The sequence below is a fragment of the Agelaius phoeniceus genome, chromosome 5 (assembly GCF_051311805.1).
Source record: "Agelaius phoeniceus isolate bAgePho1 chromosome 5, bAgePho1.hap1, whole genome shotgun sequence".
NCBI classification, from domain to species: Eukaryota; Metazoa; Chordata; class Aves; order Passeriformes; family Icteridae; genus Agelaius; species Agelaius phoeniceus.
In genome coordinates this window covers 29,887,766-29,896,138 of record NC_135269.1, presented here as the reverse complement: position 1 = coordinate 29,896,138, position 8,373 = coordinate 29,887,766, and the positions used below count along the sequence as shown (strand labels likewise).

At 40.5% G+C, this 8,373-nt stretch overlaps 1 long non-coding RNA gene across 1 annotated transcript in view; it reads right to left on the bottom strand.

The window, feature by feature from the left end:
• Positions 1–273: 273 nt before the first annotated feature.
• Positions 274–8,373, bottom strand: part of LOC143694130 (uncharacterized) — a 67,914-nt gene continuing 59,814 nt past the window's right edge. Inside the window, exon 6 of the long non-coding RNA XR_013182368.1 lies at positions 274–417. This is a non-coding gene — a long non-coding RNA (uncharacterized LOC143694130). The remainder of the gene's footprint in view (positions 418–8,373) is intronic.

Below are 8,373 nucleotides of genomic sequence, written 5' to 3'. Positions count from 1 at the left end.
CTAAGCAACTATAATGCATCTTCTATTCTTTTCCCTTTCTGTAATTTCAAACTCTAATCACACCTTTAAACTCTTATTCACGGACCAGAATGATTAAATGTAATTCTGATGTTGGACGATTCCCTTTATCTACTTCGTTCTTCAGTTCCAATGATGATTATGGAACTGAGAGAAAGCAAGCCTACAGATTTAAATATCTTTCAGTGTCAAAAGGCTATTAAGCCTTCAGCTCTGCCTAATATTAAAAAAAAAAAAAAAAAAAAAAAAAAAAAAAACAGGACAAGAGAAACCAATGGAGAATACGGCCATTTAGCATGATGTCACTTGCCACAAAATTCAGAAACTGCATCCAAGGAGATTCATCAATATCATCCCCAGCTCCTCTTCTGCTTCATCACCTGTAGCTGGATTCCACTGCTAAAAGCAAATGCAGGAAGCTTTAATTTCTTGGATATTACTTCATCTTTCATTTAAGGGGACTATGAAAAAGTGCCCAGGGTTCTTCAGGGAAGCAAGTGAAACAGAATCTTAAAAACATAAACCAGGATTCTGTCACAGCATACATCACAGTTGAGACACCCAGGATACACAAAGAATCGCCATACAATTTCACAAGGCTTGACCCCATAGAGAGCAACATCACACCACTTCAGAAGGCTTCAAACATCTGCCCATTTTTGTTGTTCAACAGAACCTTTTATACCCTCAATATTCATGCACTGCACCTGTATGGCCTCTGTTCCCTTTGCTGATTGGTCAGTACACCTGGGCACTCCATGTCCCATTGCTTTCAATGCTGCTCACCTGCTTTTCACAGCTGTAGCCCGTTGGGGATGAGGTGCAGCCACAGCCCCACTCCCAATTACCACAAACTGTGTGCCTACAGGATTCTTTTCCCTTTAGTCAACATTGAGTAAGACTGAATGCTCTGGGTGAAGGACAGCAAGATATGTCTTTGGTCCATCAGATTCAGAGCATGTAAAACAAGCAGTTCAGGGCAGAGCAGGAACATGGGTTTCCTCCCTGGCAACTGCACTGTTTCACACGGTGTGAGCAACTTCTCCATCTTAGATCCCTCGCTGTTCTGCCAGCCTGGATGTTTGAGCAACCAAGCAAGAAACTTGACCAGAGGGCTGATCTCTCGGTAAAGCAACTCAGCAAAATAAATGGTTATTTTCAGGATCCATTCTTATAACAATGGTTATTTTCAGGATCCATTCTTAGTCTTGTTAAGTGTGCAAGTGGCCAAACAGATCTGACAGCACAATGGAAGAAGCCCTGAATGCACATGAATAGGAAGCCAAGAGCACTGGATTAAGTTGATAAGAGACAGTTGAGAAATACAGAGAATGACACTTAAAATACCACAAGGATAAGAAAGCCTGACATAACCACACAAGTACAGGTACTCCAACGCTGATCCCAATCATACAACCTCTCAGATCCAATCATCTCAGATCCAATCCAACTGGAGCCAACCCAGGAAGTCCCTGTTCCTTCAGCAGCTGTTTGCCTGTTTGTCAAGTGCACTGATAAACCCTTTCTATTCAGTTGTACTGAATATTGGTTCAACAAAAGCAACTGGAGTGAAAACAATGCCTGAAAGAAAAGGAAGAAAAAAAGGTATGTAAGACCTCAAGGAAATCTCAGTGTAAGACTGATTCCTATAAACCTTATATCAAAACAACTAAGCTAGTTGTAATTCTTCTTTTTCAACTGTGTAGTGCAATCTGTGCACTGGGACATGCTTTAAACAAAAAGTTCCCAGCTATGATGTGGCTCAAGTTCTTTTTTATTATTTTGCATCTACATAAGAGAAACTAAGGAGCACAGCCAAGAAAAATAAGGTGGTTACAATGTACTGTTTCATCATGCCCAGGGAAAGAAAAACAAGCACTGGTACATACATCTCCAACACCCAGACATCAAAACAAGTATTTTTCTTTTCAATTCTGTTTATTTGGACAGGCTTAGGAGGCTGCCCATTTCATAAAACAGGAAAGCAACTTTAGAGGAGTTATCCCCAGTTACCCCAGAATACTGTATATGGTTTAGAGCAGATGACATGCACCATTCCATTAACAACTCACCACCCTTCAGGACCAGCCCATGTGAGAACAATTGTTCTAACACCAGGAAAAGATCATATGAGCAAGAGGGAAAGAAAGCAAAAGTACATGAACTCCACACCCAGGTTTGTAAAAAAGCACAAAGAGAAGTTATGTTCATAACTTTTTTCTGAAAGTCAATGAGATTTTAACATCTGAATTTTCCATTCTGTAAAATCATTCTTTTGTAGAATCTAAATTACAACATGAGTCGACACCCAAGCTGGCTTTCTGAAGGGCACTATGATGGTCTCATAGCTCAGACATCACACTACCATTGTATACCTGGAGAACTGAAAATTGATTAAGTGCTCGTGAGACAGTGCTGAGATTTGTACATGATAATTATGTAGTTACAATGAGAAAACTGAATTTTCAGAAGAAATTAGTCCACTAGAAGCTTCTGCCAAATACATGACAGTACCAACCACCTGAATTCTGTCCTAACTTACTAGAATATTTTATTGTACAAACCTCTTTTGTTAGAAAAAACTCTTTTTTCTTACATCTAATTTCTGTGAACTAGAAGAGAGCTTCTTTAATATCTACCAGATAATATTCTCAGTGCATTAAGGAAGTTTTTCTTAGATGCTGTTTCTTACTATTCACACAGGGTGTATACATAGCACAAATGCCCCATAAAGAAACCAACATACATTCCAAAAAGCTGCGTATAACACCCTATTGACTGTGATGTCTAACCAGTATTTTAGAGTGTTTAAATATGTGCTTAAACACTGTCCTGAAGCTTTAGCAAAATCAAGTACAGGACATTTAGATACACACTTACTAACTCCCAGATAATGTAATCTGAAATTGATAGATATTATCAAGATTGACGTTACAATTGCAGGACTTGATTGCAAACAGTAGCAGAGACACTATATGAAAGTTCCATTCCAGAAATGAAAATTTAGATTAAACTTTTTGAAATTAATGACAAATAGTGCACAAGAACTTCATCACAATGATTATATTTGTTAACATTTCAGCTGACCGAAATACATTTTCTATCTAGGATTACAGCCTGTACATGCATTTCCAGTCAGTTTGATTTACATGATAAATTATTTTAAATATTATTCTCTAAGTTTTATTTCTCCTATATTCTAATATAATTGTTTTGAATAGTGTCTCTTTTCTGCTAAGAACACAGATTTCTTGTAATACACTTAGCTGCAGAAGACCTTTTTATTCAAGAGGCTCACCATATTTTAAAAAAAAAGTTGTAGCCTGCAAGTGACTAAAAAGCAGCCTGTAAAATCCTGTGCACAAGGACATAATTCCTGTAAGATTTGCAACCACACTAATCTTACATCAGTCTTTGTAGGTTTTGTGAGTAGTCCAAGTAACTCAGTTTTGGTAAATATGACAGGTTGAGGCAATGACAGAAAACACATACACCTTAGATTTAAACAGCCAAAACCACCTCACTGGAGTTACCAGCACTGGAAAACAGCTGTACGAGCTAAAAGGCAAGCAGAAAATCTGAAATGAAAAATTCATGTTTAATTTTAGTTCTGGTACACAATTCACTGCTTAACCTTTAGCACTGAGCCTCTCTGTGCCTCAGCTTTCCTACACAGAAAAACAGGGATTTGCACAATTTTTCATGGTGTATCAAATTTGATCTGCTCCCAAGCTTCTGCTAATAATAGCTCTGTGTGAAATGGAAAGTAGCCAGTTTTAAGAGCTGAATGCAAGTAAAGAGCATCTGTCAGCTACATAAAAAGAAATTCAAAACATTTTAGGCAAGGAAAGTATGACCTAGTACTCTGCTCAACAGTAATTGTCTTCCTGTCTGTATGTGAAGCTGCAACATCACTTCTGATCCATCCTCAGATTTCAGAGGAACATTTCATTCCTACTGGCTGAAAACTTGAAAAGAAAACAAGAAACCAGAGGCTACATCCACTGACCTAAGTTTGTTTTTTTCAACCCCTTCCATGTTAGCATGAACTTCCAGGGTTCTTCAAGGAAGTCATTAATATCCCCTATCCCTCTCATCCTGTCTGGCTATCTCAGCTTTGCAAGTCTTGCCCATCCTTGAAGAGACAACTTACAATGCAGGTTGGGAGAAGAGAAAGGAGAGAAATCTTAGGGAGGTGACAGTGGGAGAGATGCACAGCATCACTGCTGGAGAAGCCAAAGGGGCTGGAGGAGCTCCCAGAGCCACTGGCTGTAGGAGAGGGACTGCAGGACACTGACAGCAGTGGGGGGAAAAGGTGGCCTCTGACACGGGGGACTGGCAGATGGGATGGGGTGCATGGAAACTAAGGAACACACAGAAGCCCTAACTTGGAGATGCATATCCAAGGACTTTTCCCCCTGCAACTCCAACAGAGCTAATACAGCCCACAGGCAGATAATGCTCCAACTGGCAACCTGCACTGACTCATGGAGCAGGAGAAACCTGGCAGCGCGGGGTGAAATGGAGATACCAGATGCAACAGCAAAGGGGTGTGAGCAGGGAGGGTTCTGAAGGAGTTCCTGTCAGCAAGAGAGCTTGTTGGGCTCTATACAGCCTGTCCTGTCCTGCCCAACTTGCTCAGGGCCCGTGTTCTGGTTTCTTACATATTAACATTACTCTCCAATTAGCAAAACTTCTCTAGTGTTGATTTGCCCTCATCAGTCTCCTTCTCCACCCCTTCAGCTTCTGCCAGCACTTATTAAAGAAGATCTGGTATTCTGTATCCAACCCCACGCCCACCTGAGAGGCATCTCCAAGCACCCACCATCACTGGTGGGTTGCACAACTGCTGTGCAACCAGCACAGCAACAACATTCACCTTATGCATATCAGTGGTACAAATGTACTGCAGTTTTGGGCATGCAAATTTGTTTTGGTCAGACTTTAAGATGCTCCAGTATCACTACCCTTTGTATGTTTTTGACATGGTTTGCAGCAGGTCTGCTCTTGATTTTCTTACTGATAGTCACAGCTGAAAGGTCTTATTTGGAGTGATAAAGCTGAGGGTTTTTCCTGTTAATTTTTAAACTTCCCTCTATTCCCCCTTGCACTCCCCTCATATCAATAAACATCTGCCTTCCTTCCTGAAGGCCACCCATGCTAGTGTATTCCAGCAAGATCCTGTTCCAGGTCACAGCACACAGCCCAAGCTATGCACTTGCTTCACCTCTACCCAAAGGGATTTAAAGAATTAAACCTCCAGACAATCTGGAAAATCTAAGTTGAACATTTACTGCTCTTAACCCCACAAAAGATTACACTGGGTTGATATGCATAAGTAGTTACAGCATTTGGAAGCACAGACTTCATCAAATGCGTATGCCACTCAAGCAAGATATCTCCTACAATTCAAAGTCAGCACCCACCACTTAAACTATTGTCCTTCCCCCTCATTATCACACTCCCCTCACATGTATATTACTTGGCTTTGTCTTTCTCCCAAGAGAAATTAATGAGTTTGATTCTCAACACTATCAGTGAGCCTTAACTCACTGCATTCAGAGTGCCCAGACAGTGCAAGGACAAACCTGCAGGAACTTTCTAAAACTGTTTTGAAAACCAATCAAATAATAATTAAAAAAAAAAAAAAGGCTAGAAACAGGAATCAAGCCAAATCCAATAATTACTGCAGAAGACCCAGTTCAGTAGCATCAGTGAGCAACATGCTGAGGAAGACTGCCACATCATAAAAAGATCATCACCTTTGTATCAGTAAAAATCTAGTGAAGATGAAAGAAGATCTTGGCTGTTAAGCATTCTTCTTCATCATGCACACAAAACATATTAATACAGAAAGGATATGAGATTACCAGAAGCTGAAAAGAAGTCACAATATTAATACTTCATTCCCTGCTGATGGTCAACCAGGACAACAATGACCCAGAAAAAGATTTGGATATCAGGACTCACTTTGACAGCCACTGCCGTGCAAGAGCACTCACAATTTTTCTGTCCTTTGTCTTTCTCCTCCATGGTGGGTGGATTTTTCCACCATTAGCTTAATTGACACTTGCTGCTCCATTCTTTTTGAGATTATTTTGATGTGGTAGTGACTGCTGTTTCAGTTCATGCCCCCCCTTAACCTCTCTCTGAGCCCACAGCCTCAGCAGCAGTGTCCTACACGGTTATTTGCATTCAAGAACTATGCAAAGTCAGAGGAGGAACAAGGGCCCAGTTGGTATACAGAATGGAAAAAATGTTTTGGCCCCCCAAAAGCAACTGAACTGCCTATTTGAATGTGACTCAGGGCATTGTGGATAACAGCACAGCTCCTCCACTGCTCTCCTGGACAACTCCAATAAAGGAAATCTGTCACAGACATATTTTATGAAAAATCCTTTCCTTAGGATTTTTTCTCCTGAGAAGCTGAGAGGCCTCAGAAACGAAATGTAAACAATAATTATCTGCTGCTGTGGAATGCAACAGGTGCATCATTGATTGGTCTCATGTGGTTGTTTTTCATTAATGGCCAATCACAGTCCAGCTGTCTCGGACTCTCTGGTCAGTCACAAGATTTTATTATCATTCCATTTCTTTCCTTTCCATTCCTTGCAAGCCTTCTGATGAAATCCTTTCTTCTATTCTTTTAGTATAGTTTTAATATATAATTTTCTTTTAATATAATATATATCATAAAATAATAAATCAGCCTTCTGAAACATGGGGTCAAGATTCTCATCTCTTCTCTCGTCCTGGGACCCCTGCAAACTTCTGTATATGTAACAGTCAGACCAAAAGAGGTAAGTGAGGTGCCAAACCTTCCTTGCCTGTTTACCTATTCCCTGACACCTTTTTCTCCCTGACACTACCTAAGCATAGAGGCTGTTTCCACTGCTGGCAATTCCACAGCAATTAGCAGTGCCTCCTATGTCAGATTGCTGTGCTCCTCTTTCCCTTTGAGCTCTCAGAGTTACAGCTCTTGTTCCACTTCCTGGGGGACATCTTTTCTAAGACTCATTTGCCTGTCCCATTCTGCTGTTATGCTCCTGCTTCTCCACTTTTCTGATTTTGACAAGTAATCCTTGAGCTACAATGCTCTTTAGTCGTTGCAAGATCATAGTATTTCAGAGCAGAATTAGAGGTGAAAAGGAGTATATAAGGGAGCCATTTCTACTATTTGGAAAGAAGGGAAGATAGGATGAATGAAGATAAAAGCCAGGGAGAGGAAAAGTTCAGGAACAGCCTAGTCTGATCAGCCAGTTCCAACCAGTTCCATCTGGTAACTGGAACGAGTTACGTAGTGCACCGTGTTGCTTTACTCTCCTGTCAACACAATCAAGCAAACTCAGCCACCTGGCGAGGTGAAGCCAGTGTGTTTTCAAAGTGTCTGCTTCTCCAAATGCTTGACATTCTTGATAAAGTTGTATCCTCTTTCAGTAACTGGAGAGATGTTGTTAATGTCTATAGCATTTGGGAAAGGCTTATGTGCATCAACTGTACATAGCAGTGCAACACTGAACATGCAAAGAACTTGAAAAATGTTTTGATTCCTCTTCCTAAAACGCTAAAAAATGAAGGATTTCCAACTCCTAATATAACAGTAGATCCATCTGTTTCTAATCTCATTGTTCTGGGTATTTCTTCTTGGCCCAGAGACACAGAGGAAAAGTCAGTGATATTTTCTAGAGGGTGGAAATTAATTTGTCAGTGTTACAGCCTGTTCCACTGCTTTCTTCTAAATGAGTCCACAGCTCAGGACTGTCAACTCAGCCCTCATTGTAGTCATTAGCTTTAGGATATCCCATTTCTACAGACAAAGTTGAAGAACTATCTGTGCTAGAGAAGAGATTATTATTGATAAAGTTCAACTTGCTAGCTCTTTGCCATACTTGCATGCTACTTTAAATGAGCAAAAATACAAATAAATCTCCTCTTATCCCATCTTCTGTGAAAGTTCAGACAAATTATCATATTTCTTTGCCACTTAATGTCAGTGTTACCACTGATAGCCATCACACTGTAGAGTTAGGGAGAAGCATCCCTACAGGACACAGCCTGCCTCTCAGGGCACACTGCAACAGACTGCTCTGTTTCTACAGCATTTCTGGTATTTGTTTCTCAGCAAGGGAGATTTGACCACCTGCCCTGTAGGGTCAGCCCTCCACCCCCAGATTCAGCTGATACAAGGATTCCTTGCCTTTTACAACAGCAGTTTCCTGAAGCCATACCTATCAAACTCTTAAAATGAACCTTTTAGCAAAGAAGAACATGATGTTTAATCTTTAATGCTAGTGCTTCCACTGAACAGATATCCAGAAGCAACCTTCTCCATCAATTCTGTGACATTATGGAACA